This window comes from Leopardus geoffroyi, chromosome E3 (assembly GCF_018350155.1).
Source record: "Leopardus geoffroyi isolate Oge1 chromosome E3, O.geoffroyi_Oge1_pat1.0, whole genome shotgun sequence".
In the NCBI taxonomy this organism is placed as follows: Eukaryota; Metazoa; Chordata; class Mammalia; order Carnivora; family Felidae; genus Leopardus; species Leopardus geoffroyi.
In genome coordinates this window covers 35,244,681-35,262,812 of record NC_059340.1, presented here as the reverse complement: position 1 = coordinate 35,262,812, position 18,132 = coordinate 35,244,681, and positions in this window count along the sequence as shown.

Below are 18,132 nucleotides of genomic sequence, written 5' to 3'. Positions count from 1 at the left end.
CCCCACCCCGGCATCTCCATGTTGGCTGTCCATATGGTGTCTCTCCCTTCCCGAGGAATTGCTTCCACTGATATCATTTCCTGTCACAACCTTAATATTCTTTTAATGTACTTGCATCGCTTGCTGCAGAGCTAATCTGTTATCCCTTGTTATGGAGGCCTCATTCCAAATGCCGTAGCAGAGAATCGTGTCTCTGAGCTGATAGCAACGTCTTCTTTGTGCATCTGTCAGTTTCAAACCTTGACTTTTAAATGATGGACATAATTTGTGAAACTCTGAGTGTGTTTAAGGCATGACCATATTAGTCGGGCTGGGTTGTTTACCGTTACTAGTTGTAACTACAAGAACAAAAACACAGACTGTTTCAAAAAATAATTCTACGTAAATGCCAAGTCCAGCTGTAGAGTGCACTACAGGTAAAGCTGGATCAAGTAGACCAGCAGGATCACCAAGGACCAAGGTTTTTTCCACGCTTCCACTCTGCCTTCCGCGGTGTTTTGCTTACACTGAGGCACAAAGTTGATTACGAAAGGTTTGGTGGCTGTGACAAGGATTACACGTTTCCTAGTTTATAACAAGCAAGAGAAGGAACTTCTCCATCCAAAGGTCTCAGGAAATGTCCTGGTCTCTTGGCCTGAGGTGCATCGTGTGCGGTCTATGTCATGTGACCAGGGATAGAAAATGTGCTGATTGGCTTAAGACCAACCAATCAAAACCTCTGGTTCAGACGTTTAAGGATCACAGTAGATAAGGAGAAATGGGTTCTGGAGAGGCCACCAGTGAGTCAGTGTGGGCTTTGAGGAGTCATTAGAGAAATTAGAATTAGAACCCAGATGCCTACATTTAAATATCAGCCCCATCACTTGCCGCCTGCATGGTTTTGAAGAAGTTACTTCATCTCCGTCTATGCATCCTTCTCCACGTCTATAAAGCAGAATTAGTGTAAGAGCAGGCTAACTAATCCTTACACGGCAAATTCTTCATGTGGCCCTCAAAGTCTACTTCATTTAACATCCTCTCTAACCTTTACAGCTGGAAGGAGCACTCCATTTAGTGAAACACCTTGACTGTGTTCAGCCCCCCAGTGGCAACATGAGGCAGGTAGAGATGAAATTGTTGTATCTGTCTTACACGTGACAGAAAGCAAGGCTCAGAGTCATTCAGCAACTCACCTGAGTTGAACACACAAATCAATTGAGAAAGCTGGTCTGGGCTCAGGACCCTTTCCAATATGGAGCACAGGTCTTTGAGTTCTTGATGTCTTTCTCAAAGTTGTAGGTCTGCACAGTCTAATACCATACCCACAAGCCACTTGCATTAAATTTGCATTCCTCACTTTTCCATAAAATGGAGACATCAGTGCCTCAGGCATCCTAGCCACATTTCAAGGGCTCAGTGCCTCATGTAGCTAAGGGGTACCACGTTGTAAAAACATCTCCAGAGGGCTACCAGATGTAAAAACATCTCCACCATCAGCAAAAGTTCTAGTGGTTGATCTAAACCAATGTACACATTAAGTGCTTAGTATTACGTTGCTTTTTCACACGTAGTGATGGAAGTGATACTTAGCCAATAGCCCTTCATTGGCCTGGTTAGGTTTAAATGCAGGTAGATTCAAACAGTCGTAAGATTTAATGCAATTGAAAGAATCAATAAAACAGGATACTGCTAACCACGCAAAATCCTTTGTGTGTGCGTCACACAGGTGTCATAATATTGAATATTAAAATAAAATAAGGAACTAAGGGAAAATGATTCCACGAAAAGCAAATCCCACTTTAGAAAAGTTTTAGGGGGCTCCTGGGTGGCTCAGTCGGTTAAGTGTCTAACTTCGGCTCAGGTCATGATCTCAAGGTTCGCGGGTTCAAGGCCCATGTCGGGCTCTGTGCTGATAGCTCAGAGCCTGGAGCCTGCTTTGTATTCTGTGTCTCCCTCTCTCTCTGCCCCTCTGCCACTTGTGCTCTGCCTCTCCCTCTCAGAGATGGATAAACATTAAAAAAAGGAAAAGTTTCAGACTCTCTCTCTGCCTTCTTCCCAGCCCCATCTTTTCTCTCCATTCTCCCAAAAATCACTGTTTTTTGCAACAAGGAAGGTCTAGCGTATAGAAATGGCAAGCAGAAGGGGTTTGGCAACTTTAATACATGCACTGAAAGCCACCGGGAACCTGGCATCCTACTTTCGAATGTTTTGGAACCATCCCACCTTTTCCATGCCAGACCATGTTTTTATAATTAGCTCCTCTAAAAAGGACTGCGTCCTCAAAGCGTGTTGTGATTTGGGGATGTGCCGCCTACAAAGGGGTCCTGTGGCAAAGGAAACATGAGGAAGCCTCTTCTGTTTGCATTCCCTTCCTTTTCTCCTTGGCTTATCTTCCTCATGGGGCCTTAAGATGTGTCTTTTGTGTATGTGGGGGTGGGATGGGGGGTGGAGGTGGGAAATTGAGCAGGCAAACGGAAGTGTCATTGAGCGAAAGGAAAATTTCCTCCTGTTAATCTATTACCTGGACAGCCAAGGCCGTCACTGGATGATGACAAGCACTCAGCCTCCGTTTCCCTAAAGCAGCATCTGGCTCTCTGGCTGGTCCTCTCCTGCACGTGCACACAATGACAGCTGGGTTTCCCTGGCTGGCGACAGCTCTGTGTAGCCTGCTGTCTCCAGAAGCCATTGTCTTGGGCTCACCTTTGACCTTTGGCTCACCTCCATTCATTTTTCACGAAGATTTTATGTGTCTCCGATCTCCCCTTAAAAAAGAAAGGATGAGGCAGTGAATTCCTCATGTGCATCTCGTATGTCTGTGTGCAATAGATTTTAGAGCTGCTGGTGGGCAAGGCAGGACTTTAATGTCCTCTGCATCAGGAGGGGGAAACGTGTTGATCTGAAAGAAATGTCATGCCAACAGTCCGTTGTCTCCTGAGCATTTACAGAATATTGCTCTTTAAATAATCCTGGGCAGTCAAGTGACATCTTTAGGGATAAACAAGTAAAAGGGATTGCAAAGCAAACTCAACAAACAAAAGTAGGTCTTAAGAACTCTGTGTATGAGATGATTATACCTGTGTTTTCAGTTCAAACTGGGAAAACTTTTACAGAATAGATTCCCAAGTGTTAACGTGAGCTTACCAATACCCACCCAGAATTTTAATACAGCTGGGCAGAAAGAAATACAACCCCCATATAATCATGGTGGCTGGGGATGTATGTGTGGGATTCCATTTGGATGAGGCAGGCATTGTGTGGAAACTTCAGTTACAGAACTTCAGACAAACCAATGCCTCCCTCTTCTGCCATTGGATTGGCCCCCCACTACTGTTTTAAATGAAGTGCTGACCCAGTTTCAATGAACACATCTATTTATTTATAGCTGAGTGACCTTGTGTTTCCCAGGATTATGGACCTCTGGTACCTGATAAGAATTCAGATTCTTCTGAATTTCTGGCTCAGAATTAGAAATGCCAGGGATTTGGGCTCTATTCTAATAGAGGGTCCATTTGAACGTACATACTCCTAGCACTCCGGTAGAATTTCCACAGAGAAGCAGACTATGCTTCTAAAACACACATGTCGTAGTAAAATGACTTTTAAAGAAGTAATACCCCAGAACACAACACCCAGTACCTTTCACTGTGAACCTGGCTTCAAAAGACATTGACTAACTGACACAAGATCTACCGGGACAGAAGGAAACCTTTGAAAGTGATGGTTACGTTCATGGCATCTCTTGTGGTGATGGATTCACGGGTGTGTGCTCATGTCCAAACTCATCAAGTTGTATCCATGAAATGTGTACAGCTTTTTGTATGTCAATCATACCTCAATCAGATCTTTTTTTCTTATTTTTTAAAGACATCGACCTACTTTGGAACAGTGCTATACAAATAACAGAGGTGTACTGTTTAAAATTCAAGTAATAATTCTAAAAATGTTGAACCGACACTTGATTGGAGAATGATGTGGCATGTTGAGAGGATACACCAAAGGAAAGCAGTGACCTTTGATCGCTCGCCTCCAGGACACAATCCATCAGGCAGTTGGGGAGAGAGGTGCGAAGATGGTCCTCCTCTTTTTTTTCCTTCACACCTCTCTCCCTGTCACACCTGCCCTCAGGAGGCTTGATGGAGGAGAAGGAGAAGCCACACTCTTGGATGCAGCTTCCTCTCTATCTATGTTTGAGACCACAGAAGAGAATAAACCCTGAGCACCTCCCACTAGGATGCACTTCCTTCCCCCTCACCATGCAACTCAACAATGTGTTTCCATGAATGAAAGACATAGGGGTAAATTCATCCTTTTATCACAGTACTGCTATTTCTATTAATGGGGACAAAGAGCCTAGTATGTTGAATAGTAGTAGTGATAGAAAGGAGCTCAGAGGTCACGTGATTCAGCCTTTCTAGAGAGAATGATTTGTTCTAGGATTCAGAGTAACCTAGAGACAAAATTCCCTGTCCATGGCACTCAAGTCGCAAAGAGGTAAAGGTCTTGGGATTCAGTGATCAATCCACTGGTTTACTTTATGGTGGATCCATGCATCTAATAAATACCTGCTATGACTTAGACCCTGTTCTGGTCAATGAGATTCCCCAGAGGAAGAATACATATTCTTCATCCCCAAGAAACTCACCGTATGGAGGAAGAAGAAAAGCACGTGCGCACACACACACATAACTGGCTCCTCCATGAATAAGGATTATAATAGAAATTTACCCAAAGTATTGCAACTTGATGAGGAGGTAACACTGATAAGATAGCAAAGAAACCTTACAGCATGTTTATAACCATAGTGTTTCTTCCCAACTGTGTGCAGAGCCCTGATGGAGCCAGACCAAGACTTTGCAAGAGAGAAAATACCAAGTGGTCCAAACAGGGAGCTGAGGATATGGGTGGAGGCAGAATGCACCCAACTTGGGGGTGGGGATCAGAAGAGGTGCTATTCAATCTGTTTTAGAAAGGGTCTGCAGAACTTCCTAGCAGACACAGACCCTGGGGGGGGGGGGTGCCAGGCCCGGGAAGATCCCACAGCAAATAAACAGTAACGCATTCGGTTTGATTTTGTCCCTGGCTTCTTGGTGCACATGGCATTATTAAGTTTCTAAACACAAACATATTCCTTTTAAAATCCATCTTCAAAGCAGACCGGAGTTCCAGGCCCACGGAGACTTGACATATCAAAAGAAACTTGCTGACGCAAACCACAGTACAGAGCTTGATCTATCCTAATATACAATTTTAATGTTTCTCATTTTGCAGCCTTGCCAGCTACCATCTATCATCTGCTGTCACATTTAAGTTTCCTAAATTACTGCTTTTTAACTTTTGTCACTTATTCAGCAAAGAGATACATTCCAGAGGCTGGCCTCCCTCCAGCCCGCCCCTGCGATTGTGTCTTAATATTAATCGTGAGAGAAGGAGAAATAGAGATCTTTGCTCTATTCCCAATAAGGCAGGCAGGGTTTGTTTTATTTTCTCCAGTTTCAAATTCAAGCACTGATTTGATTGTGTCACCTCTCAATGGTTGAGGGTGAAAAAGGAAGAATCTGGTAAGAATCTGGAGATTAGGGGGTGTTGGGAGTTGTAATTGTGGAAATAAGAGAAAGAGAGAGAGAGGAGAATAGATTGTTTACAATATTTGTGGCCAAGGCATCAAAGGAAATAGTCCCGCCTTTCAAGATGTGGGTAAGGAGTGTGGACGTTAGGAAAGAAATGAGGGTGTCGTCAGCTGTGCGTAACTGTCTTCTGTCTCTTATTTGACCTCCTGCTGTTCAACCTGACGCTGCCTTGGTGTCAGGAGTGACTTTCTGGGCTCATTTGGCCCTCTTCAATTGAGTGGGAATGCCAGCTGGTGGACAGGTCTCTAAGACAAGCATAAGATGGGGCGAAGTGACAACCACACGCATCATAGGAGGGCATATGCTCTCCTGTCCCCCAAACTAACTCCAGTTTTCCAACGTGCCACGTGGTCGGCATTCCCCTTTACTCGTAGAAGTGTCCTGGTCTTGGGCCAGCAGGTTATATGGTCACCTAACTCATAGGTGAAATACCCTTCTCAAATAGAGCCAGCACTACAGGAAGCACTAACTGGCATTAGGCAATGTCCCAGTGTTTGCAGACACAGCCAGTCTGAGGATGAGAAGCAGTTTCTGACCAGGTTGCCTCGTGTGAACAGTTCGGCATCGTTAAACCTCAGAAGGTGCTTCATACAGGCCCAGAGCTTTTCGGAGTAGTCTTCCAGTGGTATTATGGAAAGAAACACATCTGGGGCTGTGACACAGTGCCAGTAAATGAGACTTGTCCAATGAGGAAAGTACACTAAATGATCAACTTCTGTTTTCTGTTCATTTGCTCCATTAGAGGCAGGGGGGCGCCTGGATGGTTCAGTTGGTTGAGCGCCCAGCTCTTGATTTTGGCTCAGATCATGACTGCAGGGTCTTGGAATCGAGCTCTGCATCAAGCTCTGCACTGAGAGTAGAGTCTGCTTGGGATTCTGTCTCTCTCCCTCCTCTGCCCTCTCCCCATTCTTGTGCGCTTTCTCCTAAAATAGAACAGAACAGAAGGGAAGGGAAGGCGAGGGGAGGGAAGGGGAGGGGAGGGAATAGTGAAGACTTCTAGGTCCAGCTAAAATGAAGTAAGCACACTCCGTTCTATCTCCCCTGTTACTTACAACTAAAACACTCCAAACAGAATCAATATGTAAAAAAACTATCTGAAGTCTCTGAAAAGTAAATGATCATAGGAAAATTATTTTTCTTAATTGAAAAAGAAGAGGTTGTTCCACACACCTCTCACACGCATATACACAAACACAGTTTTATTTATTTGTTAATATACTTTTAAAAATGGTGTCAAAATATATCTTGCTTCAGGGACTTTTTCCCCCCAAATGATGTTCCAAAGTCTAACCCATGATGATTTATTAAGCATTCGTTTTCATGGTGGCATGGCATTCCACAAATTATTTACATATTTCCTTTTTCTAGAATTTAGGCTGTTTCTAGTTTTATTTGCTTATGTATTCCTTTTTTCAATGGATAATCCTGCCATGGACATTCTTGTACTATGTTTCTGGGGGAGGACACATGATAACATTCTCCCTAGAGTGAAAATGTTAGGTGCAAGATTGCCAAATTGTGGACTATATGTAAATGTTACGAGGTAATGCCAACTTATTTTCCAAAGCACTTGGTTGAAATGTTACTCCTGTTGGAAGAGGTGAATAATCCTGCTTATGCATACCCTTTCCTACCCTGGTAACTGTTAGACTTTTTTCCCCCAATCTATTGGGTGTAAATATTATTCTCATGGAGACTTGATTTGAATGTAACTGCTTTCTAACTATTTATATATCATGGAAAAACATTAAAATTAGAATATTTAAGCCTTATTCTATAATTTACATTAAGGCTTCTCTAGTCTGGAAGTGACTGGCCCAAGAGATCTGGAGATTGCAACCCCATGTGGAAATACCAAGTGTTAAGGGAATCAATATTTCATCCCCCTAGTAAAGTGTATGAAGAATAAAGTAGAGAGGGCTGTGTGGGAAAAGTGGAGAATGTCTAAAGGGCCAATTAATTACCTTCACTGGAGTGACAGCCTCCATGCACACCGATTATTTCAGGCATGGGTGGAAGTTCAGAGGATCCAAATTCTTTCGAAGGAGGCCATCTTTTTCACTGTTGTCCTGCTAAGTATGGTGGAATGTACAGTTCTAAAAGACATGGGTCCTTATCGTCACTGAGGCTCTGGTTTTCCCATCCCTAGAATTCTTGTTTCATGAGAAAAATAAATATGTATTTCTCAAGGCTATTGTTAGTGGGGTCTTTTGTGGCATATAACCCAATTTATTGCAACTTGATTAGATCTCAGTATTTGTTGGGCACTTACTATTGCCCTGACACTGGATACCTGACTTAATTGGTATCATTGAATGAATGGGAAAAAAATATAATATACCTCCAATCACTCCAAAAATAGTGTGCCTCCAAGCAGTGATATGTTTGAAGGAAAGATAATGGTAATTATAATATCCATCACTACTGAGAACCTCCCAAGTGTCAGATGCTTTATACCTATCATCTTTAATATTCCAATATCACGCATGAGGCTACCCTAGAAAGCTCACTTGTTGCTGAGCCTCATGAGTTCTGTCTTACTTAGATCATCCAATAAATTCGTTGTGGAACTGGTGTTTGAGACAGGTAGTTAGGCGTCAAACCCCACCCTTTTCCTCCTAAGACTTTTCCATCCATTTACTCTACCATTCACCTGTCCCCTGTCTCACCTTGCCTAACCTGATGGAAAAAATTATTCCGAGATGATGAAATGGATTATTTGAGATTATGTCTAGGAGAAATCTAGAATAAAAGAAAGATTCTGATACTAATAGTTTAAGACAAAAGCTACTGGCAAGCAAATGGCGCAGGGTTATAAAGTAACTATCTCCACAGGTGGGTGTCCATGCATTCTGGTTTCTCTGGAACAATCCTGGTTTATACCTGTTTTCCCATCCATTTAGTGGCTCTATTAACTCTCAAAAGGGTCCCAGTTGGGCCATGCAGAGTTTTCCTTAATACAGGAAACGCCAGGATGATATTCTGTCTGAACATCCAAGTACACAAAAGTCATGGTTTGCATTGAGAATGAATCTGTTCTGGGCTAATGTTTCCACTAGTTGTCATCAACACATTTCTTTGGTGTCCATTGTGAAGATAAAATGGCACCATGGATGTTGGCACGTTCCTCTGTTTTTCTGATTTTGTCAAAGAGACAACAGGGTGTTGGGGATTTTTCTTCAGCTGGAAATTACTTGAAGGTGCAAGAAACTAATTGAACACTCTAATCACAAACGAAGGATTCCTCCTTTGCAGTCAGCTTCACAGGGTCTTGAAGAATGTAAGGAGTTGGAGATTTTCCAGAACAGCAGCATTTTGAGGTGCATCCAGCATGTTGATGCCTTTGATTCTGAAAGACAGCAAATACATGGGTCATTGAAAAATAGAGAAAAATCCTGGCCCATATTTTAGTCTTACCTGAAGCAGTAGAACATAATACTTAGGTTTTTTTAATTGGATGTGAGATTAGAGATAGAGAGAGAAGGGCTCTGCAGCTGGCAGCATGGAACTGCTTGGAATTCCCACCCTCCCCGTCATTCTCTGCCCCTCACCCATTCACACAGTCTCTGTCTCTCAAAATAAAAAAAGTAAACTTAAAAGGGGGGTCCTGAAGTCAAATTGCTTGGGTTTGTATTTAGAGTCTCCCACTAACTGATAATGTGGTCTCATCCAAGTTATCTATCTCTTCTATGAAATTACTCCATACGAAATAGAAATTATAATAATACACAGAGATTGGAATGAAAATTCTATGATAGAACTCGGGCAAAACACTTGGGACAGGAGCTGATTTACCGTAAATACTCACTCTTGCCACTGTTAACTTTAAGACAGAGGTAGCCGGAATAACACAAATCTGATTCCAAGGATAATCTTCCAATTCTGGGGAAAGTCAGCATACATATCTTCCTCTCTCTATTCATGTACAATTAGCTGGAAATGGACATCCAGAAAACATCAAAATGCTTCTTTCAACCTCACCCACTCTTCCCCATCACCTGTTGCCAGTCTGGTCTGAGCACCTCCATCCCCGTACCTTCCTTCCAGTTCATTATGAACAGAGTAGCCAAAGTGGCCTTTGGAAAAGTAAATGTGGTCATGATATTTTGCTGTGTGAAGCCCTTCATTAGCTGCCCAGTGCTCTTTCATATGATCAACAAGACCATGAGTGGCCCTGCCCTCAAGCCACATCATGTGCTAACTTGCCCTTTACTATGTATAGTCACTAGATACAATGCTTCCAACTCTTTAGTCGAGCCAAGGCTTCTTCCACCAAAGGACCAAACACACGTTCCCTTTGCTATCTCTCTGTTCTTCTCCTGTTTACATCTTCCTCATTATCCAAGTCCAGCTTAGAAGGTACTTCTTCCAGGGACTCCCCTCACCTCCCGTTATCATTCAGATTCAGGCACTTCTCCTGCCACGTGGCCTCAAAGCTGGATTTCCTACGCACCCATTCCTTACTTCACCTAATGCGAACTGTAGTTTCAGAAAGTATGCCACTAATTGAAAAAAACGAAATTTATTTCATCAGTAAAGAAATAAATTTCAATGAAATTTTCTCCATTAATTTTATGGGGAAAATTATTTTGAGTTTTGCATCAATATATACAATATATACATGTAAGTTTCAGGCCTGGTTTTTAAGAACGTGCATATTCATATGTGTGTGTGTATATGTGTATATCTGTATATATACATATGGAATAAGCAATAGTTTGCAACTAAATAGCCTGCAGGTGAAATGCAATCTAATGGAATCTAATGGAGTTTTCACTGGTCAAAGGAGAAAAAGTATTTTATAGTGTGTAGTTGTTGGGGGAGAGTTAGAGAGAAGGGTCATCCTTTGGAAGAAGCATTCTTGTGCCTGTATCAATGTTCTAATGTTTGGAGAAATTCGTAGGTATCTTTCAAACTGTACTTTTTAAGTTATACCCCCAAAAATACATGTAAAGCAAAATAAAAGCTAAATACAGAAGTGCTTTATAATGCACAGAAAGAGCACTCATGTATAGAGATGGATTATGTCAGTTGCTGCCTCTTTATCCCTCTCACCTGGTGTATGCAAAATGTTTGGGGTTTATCTGAACCTGTAGCTCAATTCACATTTGGTACACATGACATTCTGTGACCAGAAAGTCTTGGAGACAGCAACTTGACTGTCATATTTAAATATAATTTCATATAGCATACTTATTTATATGTTTTGTGTGTGAAAACCCATTACATTGGAAAAAGATGTCATTCATCTAAGGGTAGCATGAGTTTTCAAAATGGTATCATTTCATAAATTGTAAGTATGTGCATAACTGTATAAATTATAACTTGCCACATTAACAAGTCATTAACAGGGCAGTCCTTCCATAAGGCAATTCCACCTAGACATACTTGTCTAAGTGTTTAATACTCTGTTTTCACCACTAGAGAATACACTCCATGAAGGGAGTCTGCTTTTGTATTCCCAGCACCTGGCACAGTGCAATGAATGGTGGCTTAGGGTGGAGTCTCATGGGACAGAGATGAGAGGAAGAAACAAGGTTGAATTGAGAGTAAGAAGTAAGCGATTTGAGGGAGAGATGGAGAAAGGGAACATCCTACACCATTTCTCTAAGAGGAAGGGATATAAAATATGTGCCAGACACATGAATTGCATGCATCGTTGTACATCTGAAGTGGCAGGTACAGAGTTAATTGCTAGATTCCCTAGATTGAAAATTAGGGAAGATGTCACCAGATCTAGGAATAATGTCCGTCTTTTTTTCCTCTGTCCTTCACTGCCATAACGTTTCATCATGTTGGTCATCACCGGGAGTAAAATGACTCAACAAATGGCTTGAGTAGAGCTACGTAAACTCTATAACCTGTTGTGTGTGTACATAGCCCAGAGCATGACACCACAGCTACAGATATGCTGAATAATTTGTGAGTTTCTGAGTATCTTCTCTCCTGGTTCCAACACTTAGGACTTGGATAGCTCCTTTTGAATGTGCTGGTTTGAATGTGCTACTGGTCTTCCCAACCAACAAATTCAATTAGAGTCAACAGAACCCCTCTGTGTGTGCCAAGATCATTTTAACATGAGACAATGCTAGAGAAAAACCACAGCCTGGTGTCTCTTTGTACTGAAACAAAATGTGCAGAAACTTTTGAAAATGACCTTCTTAATGAGACATTGGAAGCAAAGTTTTATTCAAGCCCCTTTCAGATTCTTAGCTGTTTTCAATTGAGTTAAATCTCCCCATGCCCCACCCCGACCCCCGCCAAAAGAGAAAGAAACAAGTTTGACCTATCTTGAGCCAAAGTCACACTGTTCTGGCTGTTAAGAATATGATTAGCTTCTGAAAGTGACTGATGCCCTAGGTTTTCAATCATGTTAGAATTCTGGAATAATGGAATTTCTTATGAGGTCTACAAAAAGGTCTGATAGACTTTCAACGGCAACTTCCTCCTCCTTCCTGGGAGCTGAATTCACTTCTGCCAATCAACTTCTGTTTACTGCTACGTGGATATACAGGTTTAGGGTTTGGTCTGTGTCAAACAATCTGAAAATTAGTGGCACATCCAGTACTCTTTTGAGTTCCAGTGTCAGCTGATCTTTCTTTGATAGAGCTTCCTGGGTTCCTCTAGCATTAAGATTTTAGACAAATTCAGTGTTTTGTTTTTTTTTTTAAGGGAATTGGTATCAGTCTAGAACAGAAGTAAAATAGGATCACCTCATCAATATAGGAACCTAGATTTGAATCCAGGGTCCACCTCTGACAAGCTGGGTGAATTTTGCATTGCTTTACCTCCAAGTACTTTAATTTCCTTACCTGTAAAAAGAGGATTATAGATAGTAATATCTACTAAGGCAGAGTGCATGGCAATCCAGCAGTGGTAGAAAAGAAGTTATGAACGTTATGCTTGCTATTACTATTAGTATTTTTGAGCCTTTGACACAAAACATAAAACTGCAAAACCATCTTCCAATGAAGAAACTGCCTTGGATGACTATTCCAGCCTTCCTTGAAAGGAGCAGAGTCGCCAAGTTATGAGTTTATTTTCTCTAAAGGTAGAGGCATATCGTTGATAGAGACTGAGAAACACCGCCATTAGGCGTCCAACTTATATGTGCAAGAACATTAAATGCTGCACTTCTATTTTAAACATCCTTTCTGGGATAGGCCCTATGCCTTTATCAAATGAAATTGTAATTTTGGGTTTGCATTTTAGTTGACTCCATCACCCTGTTAGCAGCTCGAAACACAGGGTAATATTAAATCTTCAAGAAGGTTTCAACCTTCAACCAAATTCCCATTTGGTTTCCAGTATGACTTAGCTTCTACCATTCAGACCTTCCCATGAATAATAACTATAGACTCTGGATAAAGTAAAAACACAACAATATTAAAACACTTGGGAACATAAGAGCAGGTAGATTCTTGAAAGGGATCACCCCTCTTGAAATGAGGAAATTACACTGGGTGAGTTTCCCAGTTTCACAGCATCTAGCAGATGGCAATCTTCCTCCTGGGCCATGTTGGGTGACTAAAAGTCCAACAGAATACCAACAAGTGTGTCTTGCCTGAAAAATCATAGGGCAGAGTTTGGGCCAGCTGCAGCCATTGAAAAGTAAGGAGGGTTCCAGAAAAAGAACAGGAGAGGCAGAAGATAAGATCCAGGATATAAACTTTGCCTGAGTATCTGATGGATGACTGAACCAGCCCTGCAGAGGGCGGATGCCACACCAACTAACAACAAGATGAGTGAACAGAAATTTCAGTAGCCTCCAAGAGGTAGAGTTTGCACTGTGATTGCAACCAGGCCAATTTTCTGCTGAAGCAACTGAATCAACATGCTTCGGAGGCATACAATAGAATTTAGAGTCACAATAATACAGTATTTGCAATATCTACACGAAAAAGGAGAATGTGACTGGTTCTTAAAAAAAAAAAAGGAAAGGAAAGGAGAGGAAAGAAAAGAAAAAGAAAAAGGCAATCCCTGGAGACCAACCTGAAGTAATATATTGGAAGTAGCAGAACTATTTTGTTAAAAATAAAATGTAAATTATTTTAAAGTACCTATTATACCTATACTCAATAATGTAAAGAAATTATGTTAGTAATGAATGAAAAGGTAAATGCCAGAAAAGACTATGAAGTCTTAAGAGGAAACAAATTAATGTTTTCTAACTAAAAAATACAACATTTGAAATTTAAATACATGGGATGGACCTAACATTCTATTAGAGATGACCAGGAAAGAGTCCTTAAGCTTAAATATAGGTCAATAATAAAGTATCCAGTCTGAAAAAAAAAAGAAAAAGAAACAAAGATGAAAGATTTAAGACTTGAACAGAGCCTTAGACTGTAGGACAACATTAAAAGATCTAACATATTGTAATTGGAGTGCCAGAAGGAGAGGAGAAAAGGAATAAGGCGTGACTTGTTTTTTGAAGAAATATGTCTACACATTTCCTAAATTTGGAGAAAGATATAAATGTACAGATTAAAGAAGTGTAGTGAAACCCATCTAGAGTAAATACAAAGAATACCACATCTTGACATCAGACACATCATAATCAAACTGAACAGAAAAGATAAAGAGGGAGTCCTGAAAGCAGCCAGATGAAGCAACACATTACATTCAGGGAAATTACTGCTGATTTCTTATCAGAAACAATGGAGTCCAGAATGAGGGAGAGCAACATTTCCAAGGTGTTGAAAGAAAAAAGAAACTATCAATCCAGAATTCTTTAAAAATATCCTTTAAAAATTAAGATGAGGGGCACCTGGGTGCTCAGGTGGTTAAGCATCTAACTCCTGATTTTGGCTCAGGTCATGATCTCACGGTATGTGAGTTCTAGCTCCATATCAGACTCTGCACTGAAGACACAGAGTCTGCTTGGGATTCTCTGTCTCTCTTTCTCTCCCTCTCCCCTTCCTCCACTCTCATTCTCTCTCCCAATCTCTCTCTCTCTCTCTCCCCCTCCCTACCAGTCTCTCTCTCTCTTTCTCTCTCCTTCTCTCTCTGTTTCAAAAACAAACAAACAAGTAAATAAATAAATAAATATTAAAAAATATTATGGGATTCAATGAAAAAAATGGGGGAAGGTGAAGGGAGACTTGCCTCCAAAGAAAAATGTGCATGATCGTAGCTACTTTGGTTCTGATGAAGAGTATATCATTCACACACAGACATGATGATTTTATGATGAGCCAGAGGGTCATTTCAAAGGCAGGTCTTGAGTACCTACTAAATACAAGGGACTCTGCAGGTGTTAAATAAATTATTGTATTGAGGAGGGCCCTGGCATAATCAACAGATGGCATATCCCAAAAGGATGATTCAGTATAGTTTATGAATGAACTCCTGATAAGGTGTGAGAAATCAACAAGGGGTTGGAGAAGTACCCCGAAGCTGGCAACGAGGGGAATGCCATTGTCACCCAGAGATCACCCTAGAGGCAAGCAAGAAAATAGTTGCCAAGCCTGATGAGAGCTCTAGCTGTAGAGTAATCCTGTCTGGTAGAAGACATGAGCTTGGATGGAGGAATCTGCCATACCACTGAGTGCTAAACCCTACTACACCACAGTCGGCAGGAAGGAGATTGGGGGAGAATGCTGTGATCTCTCTCCCTTCTCCCCGCATGATCTGATATCCTGCCAGGTCCTCCCATTGGTTTCACCGAACAAGGGGCCAGAAGACAAGGAAGCCCGACTTAGTGCACAGAGCCTCCTAGTGTTTTAGTGCACAGAGCAGGATAGAGTTGGATGGAAGACAGTGAAGGAGAACCATTGCAGAGTAGACAAAGTCCTTCTCCTTCAGCTTTGCAATCTAATCTAAATAACAGAGCAGAGGGCCAGGTCTTTATCAGCACCTACTCAAATCGGTCCACATAGAAGAATCTCTCTTGAGCTATTCTATAAAGCCAACACTGATTCCCTAAATATGAGTGTTTTCAATGCATAGTCAAACAGGGTTTGACCTTAACATCTACTCCAGCCTAGATATACTTCATCACCAAGGAAACAGGCTGAGAAAAAATGAAAATGATTTGCCTAGGGTTATATAGTTAGTTATTGTGAGAACCAGGACTGGAACCAGCTTTTCTAAATCTCCCCTAGCCAGCATTTCACTCAACACAACTCTAAAGGTATAAATGTGGGCATTTTATTCTGATTGCCAGGAGAAAAAAAAAATCCCTTGCATCCTGGCCTTAGGTTGATTTGCCATTTCTAGTATGTTTCTTCAAGCACCAATGAAAACTGCAACACATACTTACTTCCCAGGCATGGAACATACACAAATAACTTTAAAGCTGTTGGAGTTGTTTTCTCAAAATCACTAACACAATCCTCAATAGCAACAAAGTCCTGGGTCCTTTTTAAATACCAAAAGGGTATTTTGTGGGAAAACACCTTTAGGAAGCATTCGTTCATTGAATTCTTCCCAAGACCATGTCAGGTGGGCGATATCATCCCCATTTTACAGGTGAGAAAATTGAAATGCCTAGAGATTAAGTAACTTGCCATTTGTCATGTTAATAAAACAGAGGCCCTGCCAGAAGGTGAGCCTCTGTAATCAAAATCCTGTGCTGTTAACCATTCTATCACCTTGAGGGTAAGTGAACTGAAGCTATGCCTGACCTTGATGGCTGGTGACATATTAGCACGGGGCTGATGGAGTGGGAGCCAATTCATAATTTATCCCAGAAAAAAAAAATGCTCCCTCTATCTTGCTGCTGACAACTAAGCCCTTTAGCAGCATCAAGGGGAATTACGTTGGAAGAAAAATGGCATGTCTGCGAATACTACATTATCTTCGGGTCCACCAAATTGATTTTTATTTTCAGAGATAAAATATTTCCAGGACTTCTGTCTGGATTGGCAGGATGCCAGGGACAGTTGAACTTTTCCACCAACCCTTTTGGGTTACTTAGTTCAAGCCTTCTCGTTTCAGAGCCTCCTCAGGGAAGGCTTGTTGATGTGGAAAGAACATAGAACTTTTAGAACATAATCATGGATTTGAAGAATGTGACTTCTGCATTTCTGGGGGATGAGGACCCACAAGGGAGAAATAAAACATAAGGAGGATTTCCGACTTTCATCAGGAAGAACTAGGGATTCCGATTTCCCCTGGACCCTTCTTGACAGGATGAATCCAGCCTTTTCTCTCCTCTCTGTACCTTGACAGTAAATACTCATAAAACAAATAAGTGTGGCAACAATAGCCATCATTTGTTGAATATATTTTATGTGTCAGGTGCTGTTCGAAGTGTGTTACATGGATTATCTTGTTTAATCTTGGCAGAAAATGAAGCTGATACCATTATTAGCCACTTTTCAAAGCTAAGGAAACTAGTAATTTAGAAAGGTTTAATCATAAAACCAAGCAGCTTGTTGCTAATGTTGAGATTCAAAATAAGATCCAGTTTGACTTCAGAGGTTGTTTTCAACCCTGGTTGCACATGAGTCACCTATAGAAAATTTAAAATACAGCAGTACTTAAAGTCACAAATCTAATATAGTTGATCTAGGATGAGCACTGGGCATCCTTTTTTTTTTTTTTAACTCAAGTAATGCTGATGTGTATCCAGAGAAACCACAACACGAAACCTTATGGACGCTTCATATGGGCAAGCAAAACTTACTAAGACAGGTGACCTAATAATGGTGTCTACCTTTGTAATAATTGACGTGGACAGGACTTAAATTCCTCCACCTAGGAAGACTTGTTAGATTGTATCTGAGGTTAATTTTAGTCTTCAACTTATGCAGGAAGTAGTAATATTTTATCTCACTTGCTCCAGAATATTCAGAACCATCCAGCCATCCTTCAGACAGCATAAAGATCATCCTAGATCATGGGTCACTGATAAAATACAGCATACCAACCCCACCTTAAGCCTGAGAACATCTTCATCATTAGAACAAGGAGAGACCACCAAAAATCTAACCAGTATCTCTATAAAGTCACTAATCTGACTTTTTAAAAAATTTTTAAGAGAGAGAGAGAAAGAGAGAATATGGGTGTGCAAGTGGGGGAAGGGCAGAGGGAGAGGGAGAGAGAATCCCAAGCAGCCTTCACATTGTCAGTGCAGAGACCGATGACAGGCTTGATCCCACAACCCTGAGATCATGACCTAAGCTGAAATCAAGAGTTGGATGCTTAACCAACTGATCCCCCCAGGTACTCCTTCGCTAATCCGACTTTTAACAAGACTCATCAGAGGAACAGAATAATTTTCATTTTAAGCATTCTTGTTAGAAAAGGTGTTGGTTTCCACAGGGCAATGGACATGTCTGCAAGATGACTCAATCACCCACCTCTAATCAGTTGAGTGAAAAAGGTCTACTTCATTATGTAAGGACAATCGAGGAAAAGTGACAGTTCTATAGATCCTTACGAATGATAGTTTGTTCAAAGGGACTATTCATTGTCCATTTTTATAACCAGCATGGCTTTCAAGGGATTTCAATTCATGGAGAGCATGTCTTGAGTAAGGCAGATTTAAATCTAAATAAAGGAAATCTAAATGACAAGA